The 15,965-nt window shown below is 39.6% G+C and overlaps 1 protein-coding gene across 1 annotated transcript in view; it reads right to left on the reverse strand.

The window, feature by feature from the left end:
• The window catches only part of AMMECR1 (AMMECR nuclear protein 1), a 112,664-nt gene that overhangs the window by 42,480 nt on the left and 54,219 nt on the right, over positions 1–15,965 (reverse strand). The gene's annotated exons all lie outside the window — the stretch shown is intronic.

The following is a 15,965-nucleotide window of genomic DNA, read 5'->3' on the forward strand; positions in this document are numbered from 1 at the left end:
ACGGGCCAAAAGAAAACAATGCTATTTGGGTCTTGCTCCTCCACTGTCTTTATTAGATGTTTACATAGGATAATATATTAAATAATACTATATCATGTAATAATATATTAAATCATATGCTCTTCTGTCACTACTATGTCCTGAAAGGAAGCAATGTTCAATACATTCTTAATTTAAAAAGATCCTCCGTGATCAAATGGAGAAACAAAAAAAAGGGACCTCAAGATTAAGGTCCAAATCACTTTGATGTTAAAAATGACTCTTTTACAAGCAAGCAATTTGCCAAACGTGTGCCTCTTCCCAGGCTGCCCATCAGCAGTGTCATCTCCTCATCATGGAAGAAGGAACCTTTGGACCTGTCTTTAACTTGTCCCTTTACCTCCCTCCCCACACACAGTCTCCTCTTGTTCTGGTGCTCCCATGTCTCTGTTCTGTGTCTCCTTACATCCTCCCTGCTATTAATCTAATTCACATCTGTAGCATCTCTCATTTGGAGTATTTAAAATTAGCCTCCTAACTATTCTCTCATCCCTATCCTTACCATCCCATCCTATATATAAGCAGCCAGAGTCATCCCTGAGCGACACGACTACTCTGCTGAAAATCTTTCAACACAAATTCGATGCCTTGAGAATAAAAACTCCAGCCCCCGTCTACCATTTTATCTCCCACTATCCTTACTAGGGCTCAAGCCACACAGGGTTACAGTTCTCCCCTGAACAGCATGCGCTGTTCTGTCTCCTTGTATTTGGCTTAGAAAGTTTTTTGGACACAGCATGCATACCTTCTTCACATCCTCACTTTTGAATGTTGAAATTGAGTCTTAAATGTCCACAGAGATTCAGCTTAAATGTCAGTTCTTCGGTGAAACTTTCCCCCAGCATATGCAACCAGAGTTGGTTTCTCTCGCTTCCAGCAGTATTGTTTATAAATCGAATGTAGCACTTACTATGTTCTTTGTCGTTGTTTTGCGCACGCGTCCATCATCTCTTACAAGACTAAACACTCACTGGGCGAAGATACCATGTATTATTTGTCTTTGTACCTCCACAACCTAATACAGTACCTTGCTCAGAGTTATGTGCTCAATAAATGTAGAATTCAACTGAACAGACCTTATTTCAGCCTGATGTAATTGAGAAGCACGACTGTCAGGATTTATAATAAATTCTATCTTTAACTACAGCTGTGTTGTTATAATTGCTGCTTATTTAGAGAAAATACTGAATGCATCTTTCAATCAAGCTTTGAAACTACAGTAACTATTCTAAGTTTGAATTACCTTATTAAGAAAAGAAGTAGAACAGCAAGAACACTGAAATCTGTAGTAAAATAATGGCCATGAAGAAAGCCCTTTTACAGTAGATTCAGCTGAACAAGTTCAGTCAATAAACCACAAAGACAGTCTTTTTTTTTTTTTTTAACCCGGAATATAAAAAGGGCAATATTAAGCATATTAATGAAAACTAGCTAGGAGACACTGGGTAGAGCCTTAGTTCTCAATTAGTAACTGCGCCCTGCTGCAGCTGGATCTGGATCTTCTCCCACTGAAGGGCTGAGTAGATTTGATCCCACTTAATTTCCAAGTCTGACAAAATCACAACTTGGAAGTGGCCTAACCACTGGCAATTGTTAAGCACAGTAAATCCCTTCTCCTTCTCTAACCCCCTCAGATGTCCTACATTCACAACTTTTGTTTGAAACCAGATGTTTTGTGGAAATTAACACATTCTTATCAAATACATATCAACAGCACTTCTCCCCCGCCCCCCCCCCCAACCGAGCTTTATTACATTGAATATTCTGCTTAATCCCCAATGGGTTTATTCATTACACAGTCATCGCATAGTATGTATGGCCCGGGGAAACACAAGGAAAGTCAGGCTCAGAATAGGGTGGGATCCATTCAGAAGCGAATATTCCCACAGTTGATAACTGAGGACAAGATAGAGGCCGCATCTCTCAAAAGGACTTTTTTTTAAAAAAGGATTTTATTATTTGAGAGGGAGAGAAACGTGCACACGGGCGCGTGCGAGCACGAGTGGGGGGAGGGGCAGAGGGAGAAGCAGGCACCCCACTGAGCAGGGAGCCCGAAAGGACACAGGGCTCCATCGCAGGACCCGGGGATCATGACCTGAGCCGAAGGCAGACGCTTCACTGAGCGAGCCACCCAGGCGCCCCTCAAAAGGCCTTTTTCAAACTTGCTAAATATAATGATCCAAACGTCGTCACAATCCCCAGCCCAAAGTTTCTTCCCTGGGGAAAGGGGGTGAGGTCCTGTTCTGTTTGTTGAATTTAAGTTTTATTTCTATGTCAATACAGCCTCTCTACATGGTTTCATTAACAGAATCATTAAGGATAATTCACTAGATATTAATAAATGGCACAACGTGAAGACATGATCAGGGATTGCTTACCTGAAACTCTGGCCCCCCTCACCCAAGTTGTTCAGCCATCACAGGTAGATCATTTCTAACAAACCATCACCCACTCACCCGACCTTTTTAGGACTAGGAGCTATAAAACTTCACAGAAATGGCCATCTCTCTCTTATAAGAAGAAGAAAAGAAAGAAAAGAAAAGAAAAGAAAAGAAAAGAAAAGAAAAGAAAAGAGAAGAGAAGAGAAGAGAAGAGAAAAGAAAGAAAAGAAAGAAAGAAAGAAAGAAAGAAAGAAAAGAAAAGAAAGAAGGAAGGAAGGAAGGAAGGAAGGAAGGAAGGAAGGAAGGAAGGAAGGAAGGAAAGAAAGAAAGAAAGAAAGAAAGAAAGAAAGAAAGAAAGAAAGAAAGAAAGAAAGAAAGAAAGAAAGAAAGAAAAAATATGTGGACACCAGTGCCACTATGAATAAAGTGTCCTTGAAACAATTCCAATAAACAGCCTTATGGCACCAGATGCTTGTAAGCTACAACTGTGCGCTCCAAGTAATACACGGGATCTTGGGCTTTCTGGTTCTCCTTAATCTCATCTGTAGAATGAGCATGTATAAGTTTTTCTGTGGGAGCACTTTTTTAAAAAAGTTTTATCAATTTCAGAGAGAGAGGGAGGGACAGTGAGAGAGAGAGAGAGAGAAGGGGAAGGGGCAGAGGGACTGGGGAGCCTAACGAGGGGCTCGATCCCACTACTCTGAGATCACGACCTGAGCCAAAACCAAGAATCGAACGCTCACCCGACTAAACCACCCAGGCACCCCTGTGGGACCATATTTTAAACGTCTCATGGTTTCATTTTTTTTTTTTTGAAGATTTTATTTATTTATTTGTGAGAGAGAGAGAGCACAAGCCGGGGGAGAGGCAGACAAAGCAGGCAGACGGAGAAGCAGGCTCCCCAGTGAGCAGGGAGCCCGATGCAGGACTCGATCCTGGGACCCTGGGATCATGACCTGAGCCGAAGGCGGTCACTCAACCAACTGAGCCACCCAGGTGTCCCCACTTTTTTGGTAGCAGACCTTAACAGCTACAACTAGAATATCTTAAACATTTTGTCTACCTAAAACCGCTCATAAGAATGAAGTGTTCCCATCCTTTGTCAGATGACAACTGATGCAGTTTTACAGCAAAAAGTTCCTTGATCTAAAATTATAAATAGAAAACAAAATACGGATATGTCTCACCTTAGGTTATGTCTAGGTTCCTCCAAATGAAAGGAAATCGCCTCTGCAAATTAATGTTATTTTCCTATGATTCACCTGTCCAGAGATCTGTTACCTTCACTTCTCACTTCCCTTGCATAGGCCGTGGCTCCTAATACTTGAATTACCTTACCCCCGCCAGTACACAAGTACGGTGGTATACTAAGGGGCCTCTCTTATTCAAACATTTATTTTGATCGATGCCTAATCACCCACAGCTACTTAAGGGATGCAAAGGTGTGAAAAATTTAGCTCAGGTCCTTAAGGGACTACTAGCCTAAGCAAGGGAGAGAATCATGTGCAGAATTAAGCACGCTGCAAGGCAAGATAAAGTGCTGTAACAGAGGTATACCAGCCATAGTACTGAGCACACAAAGGAAGAAGCAGGAACTCTGGGGGTTTGGGGAAAACCCTGGGCGGATCCTTTGGGAAAGAGAACACTGCTATGTGACACTGGAGAGCCATGAGCATTTACTAAGTTATTTGCCTGGGAAATCTAAAATGTTCTTCCCGGAAGGGTTTCTCAGTCTCGAACTTATAATGGGATACACCTTAGACAAGAGACAGAACGGCAGCGATCAACTGTGACATTTGACGAGCTGGCAGAATGTCTGCTCTCCCAGGACTAGTCACCCTTTCCTCTCACCTCTCTGGTCTCTGACACAAGCCTACAAATGACGCTGGGGTGTATCGGTTAGCCTCTCTGACATCCCGGAGACTCCAAATGTGACTGACTCCTAGGCAGGCATCTCCAGCCGTTTGCTAGTTTCTCTTTCACGGCATCATTAATTTGCCCTGTTGCCACGATGAGTCTCTGGTATGTGGGGCTTGAATATGTGAAATGACAACTTCATGTGCCGGCAACATTCTTGGAAATCCTATTAGGAGACACGAGGCATGGACAATGTATCCAGCAACGCTGCCATTCATTTTATAATAATTAACAGGCAGTATATGAATTTAAAAAAATGGAAAGGTATTTTCCCGTCAGACTTTGAAATGCCTCTATCCTGAAAACAGACTTTTGATGATGTGCAATTTGTTTCAGATAAAGAAGTTTTAAAATGGGTCGAGGGCAAAAACAAGATACAATGCCCAAGGTTCTAGTTTTCATTACTGTTTACCTCAAAGTTGAAAAAGATAATGTGCACATAAAAACCTGTATACAATTTTAAAAAATACATTTAAAAAATCTCCCTTGCTCTTCAAATACTCAGATCCCCAAATCCCAAATGCAATCAGAAAGAGAGACAATCCGGATAATTTTTTATTATTTAAAAAAAAAAACCTTCTGATTTTAAGAAATGTAAGCATGGTGCAACAGACATAATCCATGTCCAAATACACCTAGTTCCTTCTTAAAATTCCTTTTTCATCTCTACGAGAAACATGTCAGTCGTGGATATATTTGTCCTCCGTTTATATAGCTGTTTCTTGTTTTATGGTAAGTTGCCCCAAGGAACGTCAACTTGCAAAAATGAAAACTAAAGCAATAAATTTGATCTAAATTACTTGGAAATTTGGAATCTGTTTCCTTAATTATAATTTCTAAGGAATGGACTAACTTCTTACCCCCGCAATGCCTCCCCTTTTCACCAGGTGTAGAGAAGAGCAGAGCTGGGGCTTTTATCTACAGACCCTTTATGGGGAAGCCATCCCTAAGCCCTTGCAAAAGTCAGAGTAGATTTCGGCGGCTTGTACCCGACTAGAAACCTGAAGGCTGAACTTGTATCCCATGTAAATTGCTGGGATGAGATGCAGATGTGGCACAAAGCAAGTCAAAGCTTGGGGGGGGAGGGGTGTCCCTGAGGAGATGATCCGTTCTGAGGGGACTGAGGGGGTTCAGAACACCAACCTGGACCAAGAGGATAGCTGTGAAGAAAACGGCCGTATGAGGGAGATGGCGTGCCGCAGGATTCTAAAAGGAAAGAGGATCCAGGAGAAGTTGAGTAAAGATTGGAACTTAGGGACTGCAGGTGTGAGGGATTTGGGACTACTGAGTTGAGTAACCGAGTCCCTGCATGAAGAGAAGAGTTATTCAGTGTGTGTTTGTTTTTCCTGTGGATGGAGACCAAGGGATGCCGGTTGAGTTAGGAGAACAAATAGCTGTAAGCAGCTTTCACAGAAGAGGGAGCGATGTCACCGGAGGAGAGAGCAGTATACACTGTGGCTGGGAACACAGACTTCAGAGCCAGATAGAATCAGGTTCAAATTCAGGTGCGGTCACGTATTAGCTGTGATTCAGCAAGTGACTTAACCTAAGTCCTGTTTTTCACTAGCTGTAATACAAGTGAAATACCGTCAACATCACATATAATTGGCAAGATGAAATGAGGTAACTTACATAAAATACTTCAGATGGGTCCAAGACAAACACACAAAGAGAAGTTATTATTGATTACTGTGATTAGGAAATTTAACTAGTAGTATGTTGGAAGCCATGTTTGAGGAAAAGGGAAATCTAAGATAAGAATAAACGTCATACATCCTTATCTGTGTGTATATGTGCGTACGTGTATATATTTGCCTTAGGTTTTGCTTCGGGCTTGTCTCACAGATTCTGTCACTCCTGTAGTTTTGGTTGAACAGCTCTTATGGAAATATGCCAAAAACTTGACACAAGGCAGATAACTTGGGTGTTGAGACTTTACGTTACAAAATGATTGTTCTATTACAGGGTGCCTTGGAACGGTGTGCTTCTTAACATGAAACAAATATAAATATATTTTCCTACTTTTATAGAGGCCTTCTGTTGTGAAAATTGTGGTGACAGTCCCAGGCAATGTCAGAAGACCTGTGTTCTAACTCTAGTTCCAACTTTGTACTAGGGATTGTTGGGCACTAATAAAAGATCTAGTATCTATTCTATCTTGGAATCTATGGAATCTCTGGCCCAGCCAATTCCAGAAGTCTAATGTAGGCAGTGAGAAAAGCTGTGGTGGCAGCAGCTTCAAAGGTTTCAATAATAGGGGGGGAGTTAGGGGTGCTTGGATGGCTCAGGCGTTAAGCGTCTGCCTTCGGCTCAGGTCATGATCCCAGGGTCCTGGGATCGGGCCCCGCGTCGGGGTCCCTGCTCGGCGGGTAGCCTGCTTCTCCCTCTCCCACTCCCCCTGCTTGTGTTCCCTCTCTTGCTGTGTCTCTGTAAAATAAATAAAATCTTTAAAAAAAAAATAAGGGGGCAGTTAAAATTGTTATGGGTGGGTGGATGGAAGTCAGTTGTAAAGCTATGTATCTTACCACTCCTCAACTTCTAAAGGCTCAGACATTACTCAGAGGGTAAGTTTAACCACTGCTGGTTAGTGTGGCTTTCTATAAAGAATAAAGAGCTAAATATAGGCAATCTTTGACTTCTGGCGCTTCAACTAAAGTGATGTGGTAACTGGAGTTGGGGCACTGGGTTTAGAGGTGTCTGAAAAGGAAATGGTTTACTTAACCAGTAGTGAGTTCCAAGTCAATGGAGATATATTCAGAGAGAAGCTAGACGCCCATTTCTTAGGAGATTTTAAGAGAGATACAAGTAGCTGATAAAGGTTGGACTAGATGACTTGTAAGGATTCCTTCAAGCTTGTGCTTCTTCAGTCACTTCTAGAACCTATCCCAAGAGATCAACCTTATGTTAACTTGCTTTCAAAAGTGTTCCGGATAAGGACCCCTGTCCCCTGGATCGGTCTAACTCCAACTGGCCTTAAACTATCCCTCTCACTACCAGTCAGAATCAGAAACTTCTAATAGCTCAAGTACAGTGGCAGCAGGGAAAGGTGACAGAACATAAGCTGACAAAAGCAGACAGAAAGGAAGAGAACAGAAATGGTCATCGGGATCAAGTTGCTATGAAGTGATGAGACTGTTTTCTATTTATTTGTCTTGATGTGGCTTGGTAAACTACTGCTGAGGACAATTTCAAAAGGGAGAGACAAACGTGTAAGGTTAATCATTACAAACCAGTGTGTCAAGTGTTATCACAGAGGCCTGAACAAAGTGCTGAGCGAACACAGAGACTGACCAACTTTCCTGTGGGAGTGTCAAGGAAATTTCATAGAAGAAGTAATGAGCAAGCTGTGTCTTGAAGGATGGGTAGGAGTTGACTGGGTAGAGACGGAGAGAGGGATGGTTGGCAGAGAAAAAAAGGTTCAAAGCCAGAGAGCCATGAAAGACGTGTATTTGGGAAGTGGTGAATAATTGTGCATGGCTGGAGTGTGAGGGTAGGTCCTTAAAGGCCGTGCTTCTTAAGAAGGATGGGAGTAGGGGCGCCTGGGTGGCTCAGTCGGTTAAGCATCTGCCTTCAGCTCAGGTCATGATCCAGGGTTCCTGGGATCGAGCCCCGCATCAGGCTCCCTGCTCAGTGGGGTGTCTGCTTCTCCCTCGCCCTCTGCCCCTCCCCCACTCATGCTCTTTCTCTTTCAAATAAATAAATAAAATCTTTAAAAAAAAAACGAGAAGGATGGGAATAGGAGATGGGGGAGAGGCAGGGGCAGACAGAGGGTGATGACACTGTAAGGCATTAACTTCACTCTAATTGAAATAGAGCTTTTGGAATGACTTTGGTTTTTACTCTAGGCAAGACAGAGAGAAAGAGGGGGACTTCTTGTCTCAGGCATAAGGATTAACAGTAACTGAGGAGAGTTCAGTCATGCCAAGGGTTGTGTTCATGCCCACTGTGGCTACTGGGGTAGAATTAACTATTTGGGAGAAAGCTCAGTGTTGGGTATTCCAAATGTAGCATGTTTCCTATTGCCGAGACGAGGCTGAAGTTTTGGGTGTGGTACGGAGTCATCCACATGCTCTTGCCTGAGCCCTCTTGTAAGTGGGTGCAGTCTGTGTTCAGCTAAACAAAGCTGGCCCAAATGAGGATTGAACTCACAACCTCATTAGCAGTGTAAGTCTAACCAGCCTCCGCATGTGGTTATTTACTGCTCTTATATGCAACAACCGCTCCGCTCACTTCCAAGGTGTAGCAGACTTCTCCCAGCCTAGGTAAGCAAATCAACCCCCCTTAGCTAGGGAGCAAAAGAAGGTCATCTTAGAAGAGTGGCTTCGGTTTAAAGTGAACCTGAAGAAGTTATTTTTTTTTTAAGTTCTTCTTTTAATTCCAGTATAGTTAACCTACAGTGTTATATTAGTTTCAGGTGTACAATAAGAGAGTGATTCAACACTTCCATACATCACCCAGCAGCCTGAAGAATTTAAAAAAGATTCTCTTTCCTCCTATCCTCAGTGAAGTAGCAATAGTTGGGACCTTTTAAGTTAGCTTTGTGGACCATATAAAGCAGTTCTGAAAGTAGCTGGGTATAGCAACAGGAAGTTGAGTTCTGGGCAATCCCTTTAATTAAAGCTTCTGACGAATTTTTTATGGCTTCTTCTAATCTCTTCTGTCACCACTAGAAAGGACACAAAAGTTGGCATATCAACATATAAATTTAAAAATGAGGGGCGCCTGGGTGGCTCAGTCGTTAAGCATCTGCCTTCGGCTCAGGTCATGGTCCCAAGGTCCTGGGATCAAGCCCCACATCGGGCTCCCTGCTCAGCGGGGAGCCTGCTCCTCCCTCTCCCACTCCCCCTGCTTGTGTTCTCTCTCTCGCTGTGTCTCTGTCAAATAAATAAATAAAAAATAAAAATGAGGGTTAAAAATGGGGATAATATCATGCTGATCTAATTGAATGATGAAGCCTATAGTTACAATATATTTATTTACAGGATAATTTTGTGAGCTGAGGTAAAAAGTACAAAATTAATAAAAATGAGCTTTCTGAACAGGAGACAAATCGTAAATCTATTCTTGCATGACTCTACTGCATTTTCTTCACTTTTAAATTTTAAACATGTGGAAAATGCAAAGTTGATACTAATAATTAGAGCCTCATTCTCAATAGAATGTATTAAATACCATTTCCCACCATGAAACTCTTGTTCCAATAGAACTTTTTAAAAAGCTACCATTTGTCCATGCCTATTTTATTATATAGTACGGGTTCTTAAATTTCTTTTGGAAAGAAGCAGCCCAGAAAAGGTAGCTCTTTAGGACAAGACTTTTATATTGAATATTTGTTCTTTATTTAAAAAGTGAAAGAGAATGTAAAAAAAAAAAAAATCTGGAAGTTGTTTCTACAACAAATGTATCTACGACACGAGATAGAGGGCTAACAATAAGTGTTTAGCCTTTAAAGAACACAAAATTGTTATCAATGATGAAAAGGAAAGTTTCCCAAAGGCTACTATTTTGGATATCCACATCTGAGGTAGTTTAAAGTTTGAGGGAAGGGCAAAGAATATGGAAGAGGGCTTTGTTTCTTTGCCTTTTAAGGAAATCTTTGAAAAAGTATTTTCTCATGCTTATAAAATAGGAACTAAAAATTGAGTATTATTTGCTGCACAATGCCTCATCATTCAATTATTTTAAAGTACTCAAGTTACTAGCAACATCGTCCCCTAGAAATGGTAACATGTTATTTGTATGCTACTCTAGACGGGAATCATCACCTTGAGCATTCATTGGTGTAAGCATCTTATTCTTCCAGGCCACTAAGATACAAATCTCTTCTCTCATTCATTCAGGTCCTCATGATTCAAATACTTTAGATACTTATAAGTAGACTCAATATTTATTTTGTAAATATTCAGACAAAAGTAAATATATTGTTAAATGCCTCAGTAGGTTTTAGACCGCATCTAATATAATAATGATTTCATACAATATTTGGGTTCTAATTTATCTTTACCACTTCAGTCTTTCATCTGAAAAAAAATGAAGAATATCTCAAGCAATGATTCTCAGGAAAGGAGGTAGATATCAATTTACTGTACTGAAACAAAATATGAATTCATGTTCATGGGACAAGAGAGAAATAGAATCTAAACTATTAACTTTTCATTTTCTTCATTTGCCAAGCATCAGGGCTATAACCCAACTGGACCTAGTTGCTCTTTGGTGAACTGTGTGTGTGCACACACACTCTTTTAAATGTGCTGTATTTCTGAGGTTTTAATTTTTTCCATATTAAGTTCATTTTTCCCTTCAAAATATGTGTTATTAATCTCTCAAAAAATGCAATACCTTGTATGTGGTGCTTTGATATTAACAATTGATACACATCCCTGGAATCTGGGACTTTTTGTCCATATAGAATAAAAACAAACCAAAAAATGGTATAAAGTGTTTTGCTTTTACTCAAAGTGGATAAGGCATGGGCCAAATGAAATAATTTCATAAATTGCTTTAAATAGTTCTACTTTTTTATATAAACAGTTTATATAAACAGTTCCACTTTTATTACAGATGTAGAGTATCTGTTCATCCAGTGCTACTTCTGACTCTTTAGTAAAAATCACTTTCTATCTAGGACCATAATTATTTATGTAACTTATCTCTCCTACTATATTATAAATTCCTAAAGGCAAAATTTAGACCGGATTTGCAGGATGAACTGTTTAAACATGATTAAAGGAGAAATAGCAGCCTCCCAGGGGCAAAGCAATAAAGCTTATAGACAGATGTAAGAATAGGGTCAATTTCTTGTAGTTTACCCTCTTCTTATGAAATGCAAGAACCCAGAGCTCTGACATTGCAAAAGCCTATTTTCAGCTTCTCTTGCACCTTCACCTTTTTACAGATGGCCTTTTCTGCTTTTCTACTCAAAGGCATTGTGCCTGTGGCCCTTCAAGCTGAACACAGGGATTCCTACTAGAGATCTGAAGATCTGAAAAATGTGATAAGGAACTGGAGTCTGACATACTCACTACGCTTAATTTCTGTGGTAGTAGGTGCTTTGTGAATCCAGATAGTTCTAATTCAGGAGCCATTACCCACACTGGGAATGGTTCTTACTCTTTAGTTTCTCCTTCCACATTCTGCTGGCCATTTTTTGGTCACATCTCTGTACATTTAGCACAACCATGGAACAATGAAAGAGTGCATTAAACTAGTGGCTAAGAAGAGGCTTCCAGATTTCCACAGATTATATTTAGTCATGCTACCTTATGAATAATTTTGAGTAGAGGGTATATAACGATCTAGGTTCCAAACTACACCTTAAATTAAATGCTTAATGTGATCTGAGAAACAATTTCTCATTTGGTAACTTAGACACTGAAACTAACAAATTAGGTACAAGTTTTAGAAGTCAGGCCAACGTGCCTTTTGTAAAAAGGCAACAAAATGTAGACTGTAAATTAATTAATTTTGCATATTGTTTTTTGGGTTTTTTTATTTGCGAGAGAGAGAATGAGAGAGAGCGCGAGAGGGAGGAGGGTCAGAGGGAGAAGCAGACTCCCTGCTGAGCAGGGAGCCCGATGTGGGACTCGATCCCAGGACTCCAGGATCATGACCTGAGCTGAAGGCAGTCGCTTAACCAACTGAGCCACCCAGGCGCCCGCATATTGTTTTTGATACATCTAATTTATTTCTCCAAAAATTACATTTTAGCCAGGAGTCTTGCCATGGACACTTGCCAAAAATAGTCTGGCCTGAGCACCTCCAGAATGAGCCTCCATGACAATAGTGTACTTAGAAGTGACTCATGTACAGCTTTTCTTTTCATGAGAAAAATCGATCTGGGTGATGCTACCATGAGCACTAATATTAAATGAGGAGTGGAGGGGGACTTGTTTAAACCAATTATTCTCAACGAGCCAAGTCCAGTTACCTAAAATAATCAAGAATAACAATGATCACAAAATAGTCCACTCTGAGAGGGAAAAATATAATTATGCTGCTTACAATGGTTTTAGCCTCATACTGCCTTAGAAAAATGACAGATTATAATACTAAATATAAAAGCGAATTTGGTTTACAACAAAGCTAGTCACCCAGAAGAACCCAATCTAGCCAGGGCCTTTGAAAGGAATAAAGTAGGTCTGTCAGCTATTTCTAATAGCTCAAAAATCCTAATAGAAAATGAACATTTGTAACAGGGAAACAATCGTTCTCTCTTTCTCTATCTCTCTCTCTCTCTCTCTCTCACACACACACACACACACACACACACACACACACACACACGGTGACACCCCTCACTCACAGAAAACAAACTCCAAAACAAAACACATCACCTTTAATGTGGTCACCCTGTTCCTTAGAAAGGAACAAACCTCCATTGCTAATTTTTCAGAATTAAGTAATGCAACAAAGTGGCATAGTTCAGAATCAAGCTCCAGACGCTGCCCACGCACCTGCATGATTATTTCACTGCTGAGAGGTGTAAATCCAACAAAGTAAATGAGAAGAAAAGAAAGTCTTTTAAGCTTGATGACAGACCACATTTCTGTTTTACAAAATAAGAACACCTCTATTATTCACTTATATGTTCTAGAAGAATTACCAACTTGAATTTACATAAAGAATCAGATCTACACTTTGCCAGGCACCTTAATAACCAAAATTTTAAGGACTCTTCTTTGTCTGAGACGTCTGTGTTCATCTATATGAGTCGTGATTCTCTTCCTATAAAAGTATGTACTCTAAGTACTAAGAGAAAGGAAATAAGTTTGCCTTGGCTTTCTAACATGTAACAGCCATAAATGCAAGGACCTTGACAAATACTAGACTTTGTTCTTCTTCAACTGGGACAAAGGATATTTCTACTTGGAAGCTCTGACCACTAATAAATATAATCACTGGTGAACTTGAACATGTCACCATGGATAAACTTCTATCAATAATTCTGAGTGCTCCATCCTGCTTCTTATTTGCTCTAATCTTTCCTGCTTTTACCCAGAGTCTCCGAGGACAAGGAAGGAATAGTCCTTTCATAGTTCCACGTTATAATTCTCATAAAGTCTTTCTGCTATAGACACAGCAATTATGCATTTTTACAAATGGGAGGAAATCAGCCTATTTATAAGGTTTTAGTTCAGCCTAAAATCAAAGTTTCAATTAGGAGAACATAAAACTTGACTATGACAAGTGTCTGAATTTTAAAACTGTATGTTTATAAATAAAAATGTAATCTACGATAGGCATTTCATTTAAAAAGGACCTGGTCACTTTTTAGATTTAGGTTTTAGAGATTAAGGGACCATAAACAAACTGGGTCATTGTCTTGTATAAAATGGTTAGCTTTTAAAGTGAAAAAAAAAAAAAAAAGGGTACTCAACTGGGTAATTGTATGCCCATGTTCATAGCAGCATTATTTGCAATAGCCAAGAGGTTGAAGTCACCCAAATGTCCACAGACACATGAATGGATAAACAAAATGTGGTAGATACATATAATGAAATATTACTCAGCCTTTTAAAAGGGAAGGATATTCTAACACATGCTACCACATGGGTGAACCTTGAAGATAATATGCTATACCAAATAAGACTATCACAAAAGGACAAATACCTTATGATTTCACTTATATGAGGTATGTAAAAGAGTCACGTTCAGAGACAGCAAGTAGAATGATGGTTGCCAGGGGGTGGGGGGGGCAGCAATGGGGAGTTAGTGTTTAGTGGGTACAGAGTTTCAGTTGGGAAAGATGAACATGTTTTGGATGTGAATGGTGGTGATGGTTGCACATCAATGTACAAAACTGCACACTTAAAATTGGTTAAAATGGTAAATTTCATGTTATGTATATTCCACAATAAACAAGGATATATCTGAGTAATATTCTGAAAAAAACAGTCTACCTAATCACAGATGAAGACAGTGAAAAACCAGATATTCTAATTTTTTTAAAAAGACCTCTCTACCTGGTGAGTCTTTAATTTCACAGTTTACTTTTTTGTTTTCATTTGATTCCATTTGTAAATTTTGTGACTTATGGGTTTTTAAGATTGAAGAACTAACTCCAAGAATCCCCAACTGTCACATTTAAAAAAATTTTGTTCTTCTCAAAGTCTAGTCCATTATTTACGTGTGCCAGAGAATATAATTTCTTATCATACCAAAGTATATTTTTGTAATAAACACTGTCCCTTTCTTCAGTATTAATCCAAGTCAGTTTTCTTCTGACTAGTCTATACAACCCTGTATTATATACTTTTTATAATCCCATCTGTGGATTTTCTGGAATTTAAAATAATGTTCCAAAATTTCAACTGTGACAAATTATCGATCCATGATTTATACAATTTGTAGTAACTCTCTTTCAAGTTCATTATTTTCATGACAAAGCTGTAAAACATAATTTCTCAGAAAAATTGATTTTGTCTTATCTTAAATGTCTTAGTTAAGAGCTTGGACTTTGCAGTCAGATGCCCTAGGTTTGAATCTTGGTTCTACCGCTTACTAGATGTGTGAGGGGATAAATTATTTAAATTCTGTAAACCTTGGTTTCCTCATTTTTAAAATGTGGTATTGATACCTAAGAGCTTTGAGTAGCATACATATAAAGCTCCTCTGCAGTATCAATATGTAGCAAGATTTAATAAAGGGCAGCTATTAATAATAATACCATCAACAGCAGTTTTGTAGAAATGGTAAGTGCCCCCCTATTGGACTGAAAGGCATTATGTTGCAACTTTTCTAAAGTTGACCCCACAGTTTTAACTCTAAGACAAATCTAGAAAAAAGAGCAATTGTATATTGTAAGACGTGTTTTCTTTTGTTCATCACTTCCAAATAACTTCATTCTTATTGTCATGTAAGCAAAAGGAATCAAGCCAAACAGAAATGAAAAGACCGGGTATGTAGATGTGTATACACACACACACACACGTATCTAGTGTGTTATACACTATTTCAGGAAGTTGTATAAAAACATGAGAAAAAAAGGTGAAAAATAAACAGGAAGAGCTATAGACTACAATGAGGGTAACCACGTATACAAACGTAGGCAAATTTCTAAGCTGAGCTATTTGATTCATTCAGAATCACATTATTGTCAGAAAAACACACTATAATTCCTCTGGTAATACCCCTAGGAGACAGATCGCCAAGTGTGGAAAAGTTGAATATTTTCATCCCTTCTTATCAGTGTAAGCAAAAAAGAATTTCATATTTTCTTTAAACAAAACCCAGCTGCTACTACAGTCACTATCACTAAGGATTTCTAAAGTATATAACATTTGATACTGGGATTTCTGCCACAATTTCATAGAAAGTACAAAGGATTTCTGCACTAACCACTTATACTCCCCAACTATAAAGAAAAATGAAAATTTTACGGCAGACTTATATTTCTGAAAATGTGTTCCTTGGGATACTAATGGCCTAAGACAATGAATGGGGTGGTAGGATAAAGGTTCTGGGGCGCCTGGGTGGCTCAGTCAGTTAAGCGGCTGCCTTCGGCTCAGGTCATGATCCCAGGCTCCTGGGATCTGGGATCCAGCCCCACATCAGGCTCTCTGCCCCGCGGGGAACTTGCTTCTCCCTCTCCCTCTCTCTCTGCCTGACGCGCTCCATGCTTGTGCTCTC

This window comes from Mirounga angustirostris, unplaced genomic scaffold, assembly GCF_029215605.1.
Source record: "Mirounga angustirostris isolate CCGP_5_RB_7025 unplaced genomic scaffold, mMirAng1.0.hap1 SCAF_11, whole genome shotgun sequence".
NCBI classification, from domain to species: Eukaryota; Metazoa; Chordata; class Mammalia; order Carnivora; family Phocidae; genus Mirounga; species Mirounga angustirostris.